Source organism: Lepidothrix coronata, unplaced genomic scaffold (assembly GCF_001604755.1).
Source record: "Lepidothrix coronata isolate B3197 unplaced genomic scaffold, Lepidothrix_coronata-1.0 Scaffold107, whole genome shotgun sequence".
NCBI lineage: Eukaryota > Metazoa > Chordata > Aves > Passeriformes > Pipridae > Lepidothrix > Lepidothrix coronata.
In genome coordinates, this window is record NW_016690287.1 from 2,170,818 (window position 1) to 2,188,074 (window position 17,257).

At 40.2% G+C, this 17,257-nt stretch overlaps 1 protein-coding gene across 1 annotated transcript in view; it reads right to left on the bottom strand.

The window, feature by feature from the left end:
* Positions 1–17,257, bottom strand: part of DERA (deoxyribose-phosphate aldolase) — a 53,284-nt gene that overhangs the window by 12,352 nt on the left and 23,675 nt on the right. The window lies entirely within an intron of this gene.

The window sequence follows — 17,257 nt, forward strand, 5'->3', positions numbered from 1 at the left end:
TGTTGTGAACTGCCCGTTTTTTGCAATTCTTTTCAAAAAAGTGCCTGAGGGGAAAAAAAAAAAAAATCCCATCATAAGGCTCCACATATAACGTCTGTTTACAAATAAGACAACCTTTAGACCCATCATATCATCTCAGCTTGGTGGTTTTCAAGACTCAGCATGGATGCTTCCTTTCTTCTACACCACCTCTGGTGATAGGGGTTCTGCAGGCCAAATGATGCCCTTAGGAACACTTATTCATGCACACAAAGGGACAAATTATTAAGTCCATACTTATGCAAAATTCCCTGTAGATGATGTCTGAAAGGATTCAGCATCGCTGAATTATGCATAGCTTGCTAATGCACTCTTATAGTGTCTACCACAGGTCTCCACAGAATACTATTACTTAATTAGTATTAGTTTCTTGTGTGTTCATTTAAAATGTGTTTCTTTAGATGGTTCAACAGGAAGAGCCATACCACCTTCTGTTGCTCAGCTACACAGCTTAGGCACTTGCTATTTTTAGAGCATTCCTTCCAATCCAATCCCTATGTGGTATGGAGAAAGAGAAGAGAAATAATTGACATGTGCTCCAGGTCCAAAGACCACAGCTGGAATTCCTGTCAATGGTGGCACTTGGCTTTGGGTCACACTGAAGCACAGAAGGAAACATGCTCCCAAGTCACCTTCCCATATTGCCATGCAGAAGCAGTGCTGGGGGATGCCAGGGTGCAGGAGCAGTTCAGGCTGCTGGAACTGCCATTCCTCTTCCTCTCCAAAGAGAAAGCAGCAGTGTATCTGCCCAAGAGTGACTAGTGGGACAACAAGGAAGTTTAAGGAATTCCTGTATTGTTATCTGCTTGCTAAGTTTCATGTTTCTTTACCACAATCTCATTTTTCTTCTTTAAAATGATGCACCATGTTACCATGCTCAAGAACTTTACAGTGTATTACCTATATTAACCTCACTTCTTTTTGCAGATGGCATTACTGGAGCTGGTTAAGCAGTTTGCCTAATGACACATGACGAGCCAAAGGCAGAAAGAAGAACCAAACCAATGCCTCCCAACACCTAATCCTAACCTTACTACCATCACTGAGAAAAAACACACCGTTCTCTCAGCTTATCCCCTCAAAATGCTCTTTTCCTTTACAGACTATGCTGTGGGCTACTTTTTGCTCCTCCTGATTTTGAGCAAGACACGAAAGACGAGAGGCATCAGTACAAATCTCATCTCTAAGACAGGCTCAGCTTGAGAGCGCAGCACAGAGCACCCAAGGCAGAAGGCACTGCTGGTGGCACAGCTCTGGCCCCAGATTCCCAAACCCATGATCTCCTCCAGCACACAGTGATGACAAAACAAGCAGGCAGCCACGGATATTTTATCCAGTGGAGAGAGGAGTGAACAGGGTGAAGGGAGTAGCAGAAGTGGTACATGGAGATAGAAGCCTATTGGTTTCCATAAGCTTTAAGATGTGGCTGTTCCACCAACCACCAAAATACCTGAAGAGTAAGGGGGGGGAGCAGAAGAACCACGAAAAAGTGAAAAAAAGCATGGAGAGTGTGCTACTGGTAAGAGTAGCTGCAGCACCTGCCTGAACACTAGTGGAAGTGCTCTGCAGCGTGTATGGAGGCACAGAGCAGCAGACCTGCTCCCTCTCATTGCCATCACCATCATCCCCACAATTACACAGCAACTACCTTTAAAAAAGGCATCTTTCCAAACCTTGTTCTCATTCTGCTGCAAAGATAGTGATGGCTGAATTCTGCAGATTGTCCTCACGTCCAGAAGTCGTCATTTACATTAAAAAAGCTACAGGTTTTTTATAATAACACATTGTCTCTGTGCAAGGATATGGATATGGCCAGGGGCTAAGAGGGGGGAAGGTGACTTTCCATGCTTTGGCAGAGTGTCAGTGTCCCACACACAGCAGCTAAAAGCACGCTGGGTGTTTGAGAAGGAACCATGACATTCATTCTCGTGGCTTTACCAGTAACACACAGGTTGCTGCAAAAGGAGGTTGTTGCTTTATGAAGCAACATAAGGGTTGGCCTCTCAGACTAGATGCAGGCACTCGGGTTCTCAGCACTGGGCCATGTCTGCCTGCTGGGCTGGCTGAAAAAGCAAAATTCTGTGGCAGAAACTGGACTTGATTTTAAAATCTCACCCTTTAAGTTTCCTTTACAAACACTGAAATGCATTGCATCACTTACTTGTTACACTTAAACTAATCTAAACAATGATAAACTATCTCAAACCGCGATATAATTAAAACAGCACTGGTCTAGGTCAGGCTTTTTCCCTCTTGGCATTCTCAGTTGTGGATCAATACATCTCAGCCTCTCAAAATGTTGTCCACTACATGACATATTACAGACTGAGTCTAAAACGCTGATATATCTACCAGTAATAGCATTGCAATTTGGAAGAAAATAATAAATATGCATGAAGGTTTAGAATCACAGCACTACATGGCATATTGCATCCCATGTTTTAGCAACCACATTTAGCTTTTGTGCTTTTTAACGTTGATAACAGCTTTGAAACAAATATGTTAACATTAAAATGCCGGTATGCTTACGCATTGTCTATTAGCTTGTAACAAAATTACTCAAATTGAAAAAATAGCTGTTTAAAATCAATTTGGAAATATTCCACACTGAATAAAGCAAGTAGAAAATCAGTCTACTTTATCAAGAAGGTGCTATGAATTTTAAAGATTTAAAAAAACCCCACCATACATAATACAGCCAAAATCATGACACTTCAATGTCATTTTGAGTGTTTTTCAACACCTCATGTTAAAAGCAGTTTAAGATTCTGTTCTTACTCTAACACAGAGAGAGGCAGGATTGATTTTTAAAATTTAAAAGTCATGTCTTAATGCCACAGTCAGAATTTGTCCAGCATCCAGCCTCTTTGTAATGCAGAGGACAAACAGCCAGCATCAGCCTCTCTTCCACACTGTTCCCTACAATAAAAGGTAGCTGGCACAGGTGGAGGCTTTAGCACTAGGGGGATTTCCAGTATCAAAGGCATTTCCTTGAGCACTTGGAACTGTCAATGTTTTGACTTTTGGCTTTGCCCGAAAACCAAAAAATATAAGATACCAGATCTCACCAGACTCATCTGTGCTGTGTTTGTTTCCACCTGGCTTTTACAAATCAGGTAGAACAGACTACTCGAAGGCTTGCATAGAGGGATGAATACTCCACTTCCAGTAATCACGGAAAATGTTCGGCATTTTTAGCTCATTTTTTATGATACTCCGAAGTCCCGAATATAATCAAGCTGCAAACACGTAGAGCCTACCACGGGCTTCCTGGGTGCAGGTGTACTCCTGATGCAACAAATATCTAAAGGGATAAGATAAGGGATAAGACCTTGGAAGGCCTCACCTACACACCAACAGCATAAGGACAAGGGCAAGCTATGGTTGTTTTTAAAAAGCACTAGTCTTACTCACTGCTCCTGCTTCCCAGTTTTTGCCCCTCAGTTTCTCCTTTTTCTTTCTCCGCCTTGCTAATTTGACACCTGGCAAAAGCCCACGTGTAACTTCCAGGTACAGACAGGTGCTCTCACCACTGTCAGTAGGGTTGTTTTATAATGCTTCTAGCAAATGCTTTGGGTAGCCTGAATACCGAAAAGCTTGCCAGTTCCCTTCAAAAAAGAACCAACCAAACCCCCTGACTGTGCAGCCACACTCCAAGCAGAAGGCACCTCTCTGCTGGGGGTCAGGAAAAGACACACTTCTGGGGTTTTTTTAAGAAATCTTTTTTTTTAACTCCCACTGCATTATTAACAATGCTTACATAGCAAAACTAACAATTTTATTTCAAAGGGATGACTTATGAAGGTGTGTTGCTGATAAATTCAGTTAGACTTTTCTGGCGTAAGCACTACTTTAAGAAACGAAGGAAATCAAAAAGACCCTTAAGCACCATCAGAAATAGGCAGCAACTCTTAAAAAGGTATTTAATATGCTGGGGCATTGTTCTCCACCTCCATTTGTCAACAGCCTGTGTGCTGATCTTATCACAGACTGCAATCATGGTGAGCATCTCAAACCAGAAGTACCAACAATCTAATTAAACAACTCTGGGTTTTGGTTAAAAAATAATTGAGACTGATAGAGAAATGTTCATTCTGTTAGTCCGCTGGCAAAATGAAGATGATATTTCAATCTTCAAATCTACACTTTATATACAGGGTTTATATTTTTGAAAATGTACACTAGAAATATATTATCATTTTGAACTTTGACATTCCACTCTTTTTACTGAAATACCGAGAATGAAAGAAATTGAATATCAAACTCTCTTTGTGTTAGATGTGCATATATCCTCATAGGTATTTAGTGGCAAGTTATTAAATGTCACTATTCATTGAGACAGTACATTTTATGTCTTTCTTACAGGAAAAAAAAATCATCTATGTAAAATTTGTAGCGATATTTCAGAGCCTCACTCTGGTATCGATGACTTTTTCATCCACACTTATATATGGCCAGAAATAGAGGTGGTTAAGCAAAACATTACCTGTGTGTTACTGAGTTGTCACTTGCCAAACTGCAGTGGCAGTGACAGTGCCACCACCACGCCAGGAAGCACGACCACCATGTCTACAGCTTTCCTTTCCTAATCCTGAGCTTCTGACACGAAGGGCAAAAAGTTATTAGGAATTATGCATTCAGCATTTCTCTACATCAAATCACACAGAAAGGTATCTAATGAGTATTTACACCGGAAAACAGTGTTCTGAAGTGGAGTATAGCAGTGTTGCATATTCCTTATCTATCAACTAAGCACTGAATTTGCTTTGCTACACATCTTCCACAGAGTGCTCTAAGGCCCCCAGACATTAGCCCAAAGCAAAACCACATTGTCTCCATTTAATTACCTATCATTTCATCCTTACTGTGATCAAAATGACTGAGTTAAACAAAATGGTTGCTAGTAACAGGAGACCATTGATAACCAGCAAGCTAAGGTAGGTGTACGTGTGTAGAGTTCAAAAGAAAAAGATGTTGCTGGCATGCTGTTTACTTTTCCAATGTGAATTTATAAGGGGGAGTGAAAGTGCAATATCAAGTGAATTAGCAGGAATTAAAAGGATTAAAATCCCAGGAACCAACGAAGTCAAAGAGAAATGGAAAATGGATTCAAGTCCTAAAATGATAAAATTATTTAACAACTTATTAAAACAGTTCATCATTGTAATTAAAATCCAAGTCCCTAGAAAAAAGTGCCACAAGAAAGGTAATTATTTATGAGAATACTTTAAAAAACCATTTATTGTGAATTTGGGAGAGAATCAGCCTGAAAGAGGCGGTAGAAAAAGAAATTGTTTGTTTATTCATAAAACTTATTTTGGTCTAGCATACCACTAAGAATCCCTAACATCTGCTCAATGGCAGCTGTAAGTAACATTAGGAACACTCAGCCAATTTATATCTTTCCTTTTTATTAAAAAATAAACAGGTCTTTTTAAATTATTCACTAGTAAATTAACATAAAAATCAGTGTTGTAGCTATCCACATTTTGTGGAAAGGAGTCTGCAAGCTTTGTATGATCATGATGATCTAAATCTTTCTATGTTTCACTACTTTATTCTTTATGTGATGTCCCACCTAATTTAGCAAACAAAAACTTAGAAAACCTACAAGCCATACCAGTGTCACAGCCATGAATAATACAGAATGCATCACTTATACCTCAAATGCCAAATTAGTTGCCTTCTTCTGACTTGAACAGATTCTTTTCTTACCTTCCCTTTGCCTTCCACCATTTAAAAATTCCCCTCAAATAACCTCAGACCTCTCCTGCTTCTGTCTTTTACGAACAAGACATCAGACAGGAAGGAGTAACAAAATGCAGCAGTGTTACTAATTACTAATTATTTGTTCTCCTGTGCAGCACTTTCATACATAGATGACAAAGTGCTCTGCATGTCCCCAAGTTTCACTCCAAAACTGCATTCTTAAGACAGTAAAAAAGGCACAGGAACACTTCAAACCTAAAAGTTTCTTTCCACCCCTCACTAACATTATTTTTTTTTTCACTTAATCTCTTCAACATTTCAGCAGAAAATATTACTTTCTTCCTATGTTTCTCTCCTGGCTTCAGTTTTTACTTCATGATACAACCAAGTTTCTGCAAATGAACTCGCCAAGCTGTTCAAAAGCCTGGAGTAGCTCTGTTTATTTTACTAAGCTTTTTTTTGTTTTACCTCTGAGCAACAAACCAGCATTTCTGCAGTGCACTCTGAAGACAGTTAATTTAAAGGTAAGTGAGCTGTAATTCTAACCCAGACACTGGAAAGCACTGAAAACAGCATCTTTACAACAGCCCATCCAGCTGAAGTTCCAGAGGAGTCTGCCTTGAAGCTGCAACTGTGCTGCAACTGGCAACCAAGCATGAATTTGCTTACATCCAGAGCAGCTGCAAACACAGTACCTGAATATAACATAAAAGTAACTACTTAGCTATCAATGGCATGTATATGGTATATACACCATATACAGAGCACCACCTGAAAAATGCTACCCCTCCTCTAACTAGGGACTAGAAGTCATGAAAAACATGGCATCCCTTTCCATCACACCCCACACCAAGCTGTTTTCTCATCCTGGGGCTCAGCTTAGTTTCAAAGCTCCATTTATGAGTAAGGCTTTGTGCTTCCTTTGAGTTCACTTCAGCTTCACTAGCCTGGACCAGCAGGATGGAGGGCTTTGAAGATGTATTATTCACGATTTTGTATTCCATAATTGAAGTTTAATTTGATGCATGCAATATGGAACATCACCACCTGTTTCCTTTTTGGTCCATTTGAGATGAATTGACAGATCTTCTTGATAAACTACAACACTTGCCCCTTGTGATCTTTGGGATAGGTTGGTAAACTGGGCACTGGATTTGCAACATAACTGCAGAGGTGATGGGCAGAGGATGTTTTACTTAAGAAGAGGTCCTGGCATCACAAAGGAGGAATCTTTTCTACATCTTCGATTTAGGGAGAACTAAACTTGAGAAATCAGCTACAGTTGCACACTGCAGGGAAATCACTTTATAGCCCAAATGCTAGTGGGGAAGAAGCATCAAAGGTACAAACGACAAATGGACATCAAATCCCCATTGACATGCCATGAAGGCCATGAAGTTGCTGTCAACTTTGTCTTTGAAAAAAATCTCTCAAAGGCAGAACTACTACAGAGAGCTCTGGGAAAGCCATTGTCTCCAGTAACTATCAAGTAAGCATAGTCAGAAACCAGAATTTGTCTTATCTGAGAGATGCTGAATTTAAAAAACTACAATTTCAGAAAAGGAATTAACACCCTCCCCCCCCCAAACCAAATGCATCAGGAAGATTTCTCAGGGGATGAAATTCCAAAATATAGTACCAAAGAAGGGATTATCTTCCATTCCTTTCAACATCTTCCCAACGCAATTTGAGCTTTGGCAACACAAATCAGAGGAACACAGAATGGCTGTGAGACAAGCTCCAAGTAACCCAGGTACCTACCAAGGAAGTTCAAGACCCTTGTGCAACTCACCAAAAATACTGCAAGCGACCACAGAGGCAACCTGGAAAAGTCACTGAAGTGAGCACATTCCTGAAGAATATTGCTATATCCTATGGTCATATTCTGACAGAAACCTTTTCCTTTGAGAAAATGACTTAAATAGGCTGACAAAGTCTATTAAGAAGACCTTTTGAATTCTGGTTAAACCCTTAGGAAGGAACAATGTCAAACACAAGCATAAATGCATTTGCATTTGAACAGTCCTGTTTAGCTCAGTGAAGAATGTGCCTGTAGCATCATGCAGCCAGCAGTCAGCCTGGGTGTTCAGCCTGTTTCTCTGCACTTCACAGAATCATAGAATCATAGAATCAGCTGGGTTGGAAGGGACCTCAGAGATCATCAAGTCCAACCCTTGATCCACTACCACCGTGGTTACCAGACCATGGCACTTGATGCCACATCCAGTCTCACCTTAAAAACCTCCAGGGATGGAGAATCCACCCCTTCCCTGGGCAGCCCATTCCAATGCCTGATTACCCTCTCTGTAAAGAATTTCTTCCTAATATCCAACATAAACTTCCCCTGGCAGAGCTTAAGACCATGCCCTCTTGTCTTGCTGATAGTTGCCTGGGGGAAGAGATCACCACACTTTGAAATACAGTGTCAGCACCACTAGGACATGATTTGTTAAAAGTTAGTGGATGTCTTTATATTGATCTCAGTGTGTTTTAACATACAGCTTTAACATTCCAGGTAACGAAACAATCCATACCCTCCTTATGGAAAACATCCTGTTTCATATTTTTGTCCAACTTTTATGTGTTTTACTTATGTTTGTGCTCATCTCTTGTTATTCTTCTTTATTTTCTACTGTATTCCTGTTCCTTAGGGTGAAATTGAAATGTGTGTCCTTAGTTTTTTAAAATAACCTAACTCTGTTCAAGATCACATATTCCTAGTGTGTTTTTCCATTCAACTTCTTTCTCTTTAGAAGTCTAAATCCACATTGCTGCTGTGCTGCTGCTATGAGCACATACCTTCAAATTAGGCAGGCACGATCACTGGGCCTTGATACCCCAAAAACCAACAAAAAAATTCCCAGATCTACAACCCTAAAATCATGCTTAGTTTACTTCCACATCTATATTAAGTTTCTGATAAGGGACTGGATTTTCTAAGTAGTTTTCCTACTCGCAATCTCTTAAAAGATACTTTAATATTTCATAAGCCAATTTTATATAATTGATAGATACAGTAAATTAAATATTTATTTCTATTTTTCACTGGTTTAGTAGAATTTAACACCTGCTGCTGACAGCATAAAAAAATCAACCTGCAATATCAGAGAAATAAATAATACCCTGTACATCTATTGATTTTACATAATATTTCCATGTTTTAAAATTGCATTCTCTCAAACCATTACCTTCAATACTGGAGCTTCACAGATGCAAAGTTTTTTCCTAGGAAGCCCTGTTATTTTGATGGCATGTTTGACTAGAACTATTCACTGTGCAACAATTTCTGAGTCTGAGGTGATACGAAACTTCACAAGTTTTAACTCAAATTCTAACAAATTATTTAACATAGAAACAAGGTTTCATTCATGGAGAAAATTAACGCAACAGGGGTGCTTTCTCACCTCTCTGCATCAGTTGTTATAAATTGAAAGTATACCATTTAGATATTCCTTAATTAACATGCTTTGGAAAGATCTTGTATATCAGCAAAAGTGAAGTGCTATTCCAGGCACTGGGGACAGTTTGCTAACACAAGGTTGACCCCTCTCAACTTTCACTGTCAGTACTTGCCTACTCACTGTAACCTGCTATTTCACAACTGATTTCCAAAGGCTGAAGCATGAAAAATAGCCAATTTCTTAAAGGTCAAAAAGCAGAAATCTGCAGATCAAACCTTCTTCCTCAGAGAGAAGGACAAGCCTGGGATTTCTGGGGAGTTCCCACACTTCTGCCCCTCTACACCAAACCACAACAGAACAGGCACAGGGGAATCACAGCAAAACTCCTTCATTAAAAAAGAACGTTTTGGGTGGAGTGCTATGAAAACAGCTGAAGGGAGGTGACCTCTGCTGCTGCTGTCTCCTGCAGGGCACACACAATACCATCAGCCTGGAGTACCACAGCAAGCTGCGCCAGCTCCCACCTCCCTGCTGCTCCCAGGGATGGCTGTACTAGTAAATCAGGGTCAGCTGCTCCCACCAGAAAATTTCCGGGCTTTTTCTTGCTCTTTTTCTCAATTTCAGTTGTGACCTAGAGTATTCCATCTTCATGCACAGGCACGGGAAATTTCTACCTTCTAATGAGAAGAACATATTTCTGTTTATATCTTAATTTACTAAACCTCACAGAAGTCCTATAAAATGTGCAATCTTAACTTTACACACAGAAAACCAGAGAGGCAAGATAGTTGTCAGAAGTGACGATATGTTTATTAGAAGTCATTCTGCTACCACAAACCTCTCTTCTTGGTGGCTTCCTGACTTGGTATTCTTCCAGTGGGAAGTGTTTGGAAATAGCACTTCTTTCAAAAGTGGGGATGGTGGAGGGAGAAAGTCAAGTGGTGTTGTGGGTAACACAAAATCAAGCAAACAGGCACAAAGCTGACAAGTCATCTGTTTTACTCTGGTATTTCCTCTTTGACTTCATTCGAGGGTGTCTATTCCTATTTTCTGATTACAGAAGAATCCCATCAATAGAACAGACCTTTCACAAAATTAGCAAACTGAGTTGCCAGGCATCCTGTTATGACAAATATGAATGTCCCCAGATAAGTCTCCCCCCAGATATGGCTGTATAGGCAGCCACACAGTCCAGAAAGCACATAAATAAATGTGTAACAAAACATGGCACTGCATGCACGTGTGGATTTCCAGCTTAACAAACCGCCAGCAAATGAGGTTTTACTGTATACACTCTAACTCTGTTCTCCCTTCACAGATCTCTGTAACTTTATTTTTCCCCCAGCATCTCTGTTTCTCTTATGTATTACTTCTGTCTCCACTTACCCATGCAGGGTTCTGTTGACTCTACTGGAAAGACTTTTTATTAGAGCCTGCCCTAGCATTTCTCAGCCACTTTCCATTCCTTCACTTCTGATTCCCTACACATATATCACTGAGTTCCAGTCAGAATTTTAGGTCTGCTTTACTCAAGACCCACATTTTTTTTTGTGTTACTAGTCTTTGTATGGACTCTCACCAGTAATTCAAACATGAGGATATTGTGATTGCATTGTTAGAACTTTTCGACTCTGAGATTATCTATCACTCCCACATTATTTCTAGTGATTAGCTGCAGTTTCACTGTCAAGCTTGTAGGCAATTATCTCATTTAAGGGAGCATCCTTGTAGTGCCTTACTGAACATGCAGTTATCTGCATTTTTATATTACTGGCTTTTTTATTTCTCCCCACTCTGTACCAGAACAAATGAAGTCACTCGTTCCTGTGCCGACCTCTTTTACATTGAATATATTTTAAAAGACCATCCATCTATTGATCTAACTCCTAATTCAAAAACTTTGGTAGTGCATAACATTCAGAACTTTGAGACAGACTTGTCACTAACTTGCTGTGCATCTTGGTTTTGCACAGGGGGTTTTGTGCTCAATCCTTGCACTAAACTTTCAGTGGTGTTAACCAGAGTTTTGAACACGCAGAACAACCACAGACTGTGCAGAATGAAGGACATCTGCTGTAGCAGGAAAGTGACCAACTTCCAATATAATTCCATAGCATTAATTACTGTGCTGATAAACCTCTTAAAGTGCCCAACTGCCACCACTTCTACATATTCAAGACATACAATGCTCCATCTGCGTGGTGCAAAATGCTGAATTTATCTGCAAGGTCAAATTTGTCTAAAAATTCTAAAGGAATGAGCAGATCTTTGGACAAATGAGGTACTGTCTGCACACACGCAAACAGAAGAGACCTGACATAAACATCATTTTATGCAGCCTCAGTGAACTGATAGAAATTCTGAAATGTGCTCATGCCCACACTAGATCTAATCTGTACTGCCAGAAGATCACAGCCAAAGAAAATTGGGACTATTTGCCACCATTTGATGACGCAGGAGGGAGAACTCTCTCTACACTGTGCTTTGTTCTCTGAAGACAAGCAGTGAGATGCAAGAATATGCTGCATTTCAACACCTGTCTTCCCCAGCCAGTGAGTGCAGTCAAGCTGGAACAGCCAGCAAACCCCTCACAATTCACTCTGACTCCTGCTTGGCTGGAGGGAGAGGAAATGGCCACCAGACCACAGCTGAGAAAGCCTGAGTCAGTAGTCAGTGGTAAGTCCTCTTCCCACACTTTCAGTAAAGACTCACAGATTTGCTCCCAGCCTTATACTGGACTTGCAGACCAGAGCTTAATATCATCTGCCACACTCAAAAGCATTCAGAGGCAGTTCACCTCTGTACAAAGGAGATGCTTTTAGATGACAGACACATATTGCCCCTGATTTCTGATGGACCTTTTACAGCATAAAGTGTACACTGTAAACTCAGTACACTTGTTTGTATTTCAGACACATAAAACAAGACACAAATTGAAATCTTGTTTTATATGTGTTACCAAGCCTCCTCCCTTGGCTTGCCTTTCCTTTGGAAACGCTCTGGGCTCTAATAGCTGTCTGACTTGGTATCAAATTACACCTGAAGTTGTAGACACATAATTAAATCAATATATAATACAACCCACATGCTACTGAGGGGACCCCGGTCTTTTGGGTTGAGCACAAGATTTAAAGCCAGGAACTCAGGACTGATCTCAGTTTGACTTCTGACTTGTCTGTTATTATCTTTGTCTCGTACTTCACAAGGCAATTGTAAGATTTATTCTGTTAATGTCGGCGTGTGCTTTGAAGACATAAAGTGCTATCTAAGTGCCAAGTATTATTACTTATTCAGTAGTCTTGTTTCCTACATTAGCTGCATTTGTGCAAAGCACCCCTAGCTTTTCAGTCAATTTTGCTAGTTTGGTTTCCTTTGCCTCTTTCATTTTGCATGAAACACTTGCTTGGCAGAAGTTTTGGATCATGGTGGTCCACATCCAGCAGTAGGAAGGTCATCCCTTGCACTTGGATGAGTGCTAGCGTGTTTACAGCCACACCACAGAGCCCTGCTCAAAAGAAATCTTTGCAAGGCAGTGCTCAGAACAAGAACAGCTATTGGTAACTTACAATTTGTCTTCCCTAATGTTATTCAGAGTATAAAAACCTTATTTAGAGATGAAGTAAAAGCTTTGTGTAGCCAGGCATTATTTGGTGATGTTCCAAAACATCTCTGCTCACCTGTGAACTGCAACACAAAAGATTTTCTTCATTGTTTGGCTATAGTATTTCTGTTCACTTTGGAATAAACAGCATCGAAGGATCTAAAAAAAATTCTGCTCATACATTTAATGTGTTTTAATTTTCCTCTTCTAGACTATCATCTTATTGCCTCAGCCATCTTCTGCTACTATTTACAGGGGGGTTTGTGCTAGAGGCTTTAGAAGTTACTTTGTTTTAGCACTAATTCCTTCCCTTTCTAAATTCAGTGTTTACATTAGTCAGTATCTAAACATAAAATTTATTTGACTAACTGCTTAATGGCCTATGAAAAAATTGTTTAAACCCCACACATTACTAAAGCTGCAAAAGAACATATATCACTCCTTTCTGATCTTTACACAGGTACTTATTTAGATATATAGATATATATAATGGAAACAAACATCTTCCACGTCACTGCTGTGCTCCCTTAGCTTCCCAAAGCGTGATGCAAAAGGAGCTGTTCTATCAAGAGCAGTTGTCAAAATGACATAGATGAAGTTTTCACTTTTAAAGTACTTAATCACTTCCTCCACCTTAATGAATATGAATTGTTATACAGAACAATAAAGACTTTGTAATTAGGTAACATGGTTAAAATGTGGGCTTCCAGAATAAAAAACCTAATATATGACTGAAATATGCAATTAAGTCATCAACAACTTTACTGAAGTGCTCCTTTCCCACTTCAAGTTCATCTTTCCCTTCCTTCTCTGGTTTGCTTGGCAGTTTCTCATGTTTTATGTCAAAAAATAAAAGTTAAAAATGGCCTACCTCTCATAGCGTGTACAAGAACTGCTTAAAGACACCATGATGGAGAGAGAATAGTTACCTCTATCATGGGGGAGTCAGGCACTCCCATTTGTGTTCCTTAGGACTGTTTATTCCAAGAGAATACAAAGACACAGACTTGAATGTGTCCTACAGAAATGGCCGTGACTCACACAGGTATATACCAGGCAGTGAAAACCACTAATTGGTTTACTCATTGTCCCAAAGCAGAGTAAAAAATGCAGTCAGTTTTCTCAAGAAAGTCATGTACTCAAACCACCATCAGGACTTCAAGGAGCTCAAGAAATGGCAGTGGATGTTAAAAATCAATGACCAAAAATTCCCTGAAATCAATACCAAGAGTTTGTCTCGGTCATCTTTCTGAAAACAATGAGCTCCTCTGGCAGTGACTGGAACCACTCATGTGCAATGCTACCTGCCATCATGTCCTCCTTAGCACTGCAAGGATTATTCTTGCCAGGTGAGTCACTGTCCTTAGAGGGTTGTCAGCCTCTTTCACTCAGAAATAGGTTCTTAAATATTCCAGTAGAATTTACTGCATGTCAGTCAAGTCTGTAATCGTACGGTTAAAGGAATTTAAGTTAACTGTGTGCCTGCTCCCGTTCTGATGTCTTTCTCCTCATGAGAAATGAAGAAAAAGTAGCTGTGGAGAATTATTCCAGAGACAACAGGAGCCAAGAGCCATGGATTCAAACAGAGGCAAATTAGTCTCGTATCTCACTGTGAAGCAACACTGTTCCCCAAGTTCTTGAAGGTGCAAGGATTAACATCCTATACACGGGCATGTCGTGCAAAGCACCATTTCTACAACTGGCCTCCACCTCCACTGCAGTGCTGGGATCTGCACGCCTCACTCCCTGGTGTGCAGGGGATGGCTTCCAACAAGTCCTGCCAGGGCTGTGGTGCAGAGTGCAGCTGTTTGCCTGTGGAAGTGCCCTGTGCAACCTCCTCTGAACACAAAGTGCGTGGGCACATCTCCCCAGTTCGAGCACCGCCCTCAGTGTTCTTTTAAAACCCCAACCAATGTGGAGGTGCCCATTTTTTGAACATTTACCATCCCTTTCCAAGTGAGTGACCTGTGTAGCCTGGCTGCACATCCAGTGACTGAACCCCCACCTGAGAGCTGAATCAGACCAACCATAACATGCTGTGGTCCCCAGCATACGCCAATAATGCCTCACCCAGCACAAGGGAGACTATATAAAAATTTTGGAAACTTATCTGGGAAAGGAGACATCTGTGTTGTACTCCCTGCTCAGTTAACTGCTTTGTGCAAAGCACAACAACCTTAGGAGGGACTGAGATGCTTAACAGCAAACACACTGTAAAACTGATCTCTGTGTCGCAGAAGAACCTCAGTCCTAGAAACCAAGTCCCACCTATCCCAGGCAAGCTTTTCAACCACAGAGCTACTGATAAATCAGTATTGTGCTACTCTCTCAGCCTTCCGAGTCTCACAAATGAGACACACAGGAAATACATATATTTTACATACTTTTTGCCACATGTCTAGTGGCTTTGTGCTTCAGAATCTGGGTGAAACGTGTGCGAGCTCGGCAAGGACAACATAAACATCTAGGATTTTGTGCTCCCTACATGATAGGCTGACATCATGTATAGTGAAGTGAAAACAGTGTGAGGACTGCACACCACGTCCTCAGTTGCACTGATACAACTGCATGTAAGGCAAGGCTGTAAACCAGATTACTGAGGCTGTGACCATTTACAAAAAAACCCAACATTGCAAAAGCCAAATAATGAAATAATCAAAGCCACACAGCAAACTAGTTCATCCTTTTCTGGAGTAATTTGCAACTGCATTACTTTGAAAACTCAGCTTACAACACAGCATGAAAAGCACTTCCAACAGCACAGCTGAAGGAGCAGCAAATTTGGCTGTAAAGGACAGGAGCAGGAAAAACTTCTAAAGACAGTTTTGGAGTTGAATTCACTATACTGTGTAACTAATTTCCTCATATAAAACTAAGTACTAGGGTCAAGTTTATGAGCATTGTTACTGCTTGATATTTGATAAAACCTGCCAGGGCCTGACAAGATCATCTGCTTTTTTTTCTTTCTTTTAAATCACGTCGCCAGTTGAAAAAAACATGGATACTAAATGGATACTAAAGCTAGGATTTAAAACTACTGTGCCAAACCACTTGCTCCAAATGCTACAAGTATACAAATCAAACAAAATTCAACTGGAATTTGAGGTTCTCACCAGCTCTGACAAGTTGGAGTCTGAAAATCTGGCCCTCAATGCATGTGTGTAGGGCACCAATAAATTCTTATTTTTACACCTACCCTCGAAGAAAAAGCAAGAGACTGAAATAAGGAAATTACTGCATATATTCAGATGGATAAGTATGTTGTAAAATGAATAACTAGGCAAGGAAAATCATTAACAATAGAGCCATCTGCTGTATTTCAAAAAAACTACACCAGCAAAAATTCCGAAAATGGTAAAATAACCTGAATTTTTCACTACTCCATGTTATGAGAAGTGATCATAATGATTAGCACATCAGTTTAAATGACAGGAAATGTGTATTTCTTACACCTCTTCTAATTAAAAGCAATATTTAGTGGCATAGTACTGATCCTCTGTGTCTGATGATACTAATTGACATTGTAGCTGAGCATATTAAAAGCCTCAAACGCTTTCCATTCCATTTGAATCAGATAAGCACAGTACTGTGTATGGTGACAGTGAGGTCAGCAGCAAGTTGAATATTTAAATACTGCCAAGACACTTGCTTTACAACAAGAATTCCTGGTACAAAGAGTTTATAGTAGAAAAAAAAATCAACACAAAAATGAGGGGAAGTTTAAAACACAGATTAACCCAAGGGGTTCTTAGTATATCTTTCAACTTCCAGAAATGAACTTGAAGAGCCCTCTTTCAAGCATGGTGGAAAAAGCAAGTGCCTAGAAGCAAATTCCCAGTTTTGCATCTTAAAGATAGCATTAAAACACAGATCCAAAGTCATGGGTAAACTAGGAAAAATTGTACCAGCACAGCCCCAAAGCAGCAGAGACAATATACTGCTGTAAATCTGGGTGCTATAGCTGTGCAAAAAGGTAACCCCTACAAAGTATACATAGCCCCTAAAAACTCTATCCTGTTCATGGGAACGTGTTTCTCAGCTGAAAGGTTCAGAATAAAAGACAGACAGACTCTGAGCATCAGGTTTGATGTAATCAAGTTTTCAAAGACAGGGAAGACAACACCTTTTGAAGTGTCAATTAACTGCTGGTAGTGAGAGTCCCTGCTTTTGAGTGTGCCAGTTAAAACCAGTTATAAACTAGCCCATCTCAGTGCCTGCTGGAGCCTGTGATGTTCTTCCCTTCACTGCATTTCCCATAGAGTTCGTTTCCCAAACCTCTCAGAGGTGATCAGAAGAAGTGACCACAAACCAAAAATGAGAGCTGTCAGCATCAACCTTCACAGGGAAGTTCCCCCTGCATTTAAAATAAGCTGACATGGCGTCACCCAACATCATATCTGTAGGTCACCACAACTGCCTCAATAAGTCTATCTGCCCCAAATGTATGTGTCTTTATTAAATATACCAAGGATCAGATGTTTGACAACAAATATTACTTGTTCCTACA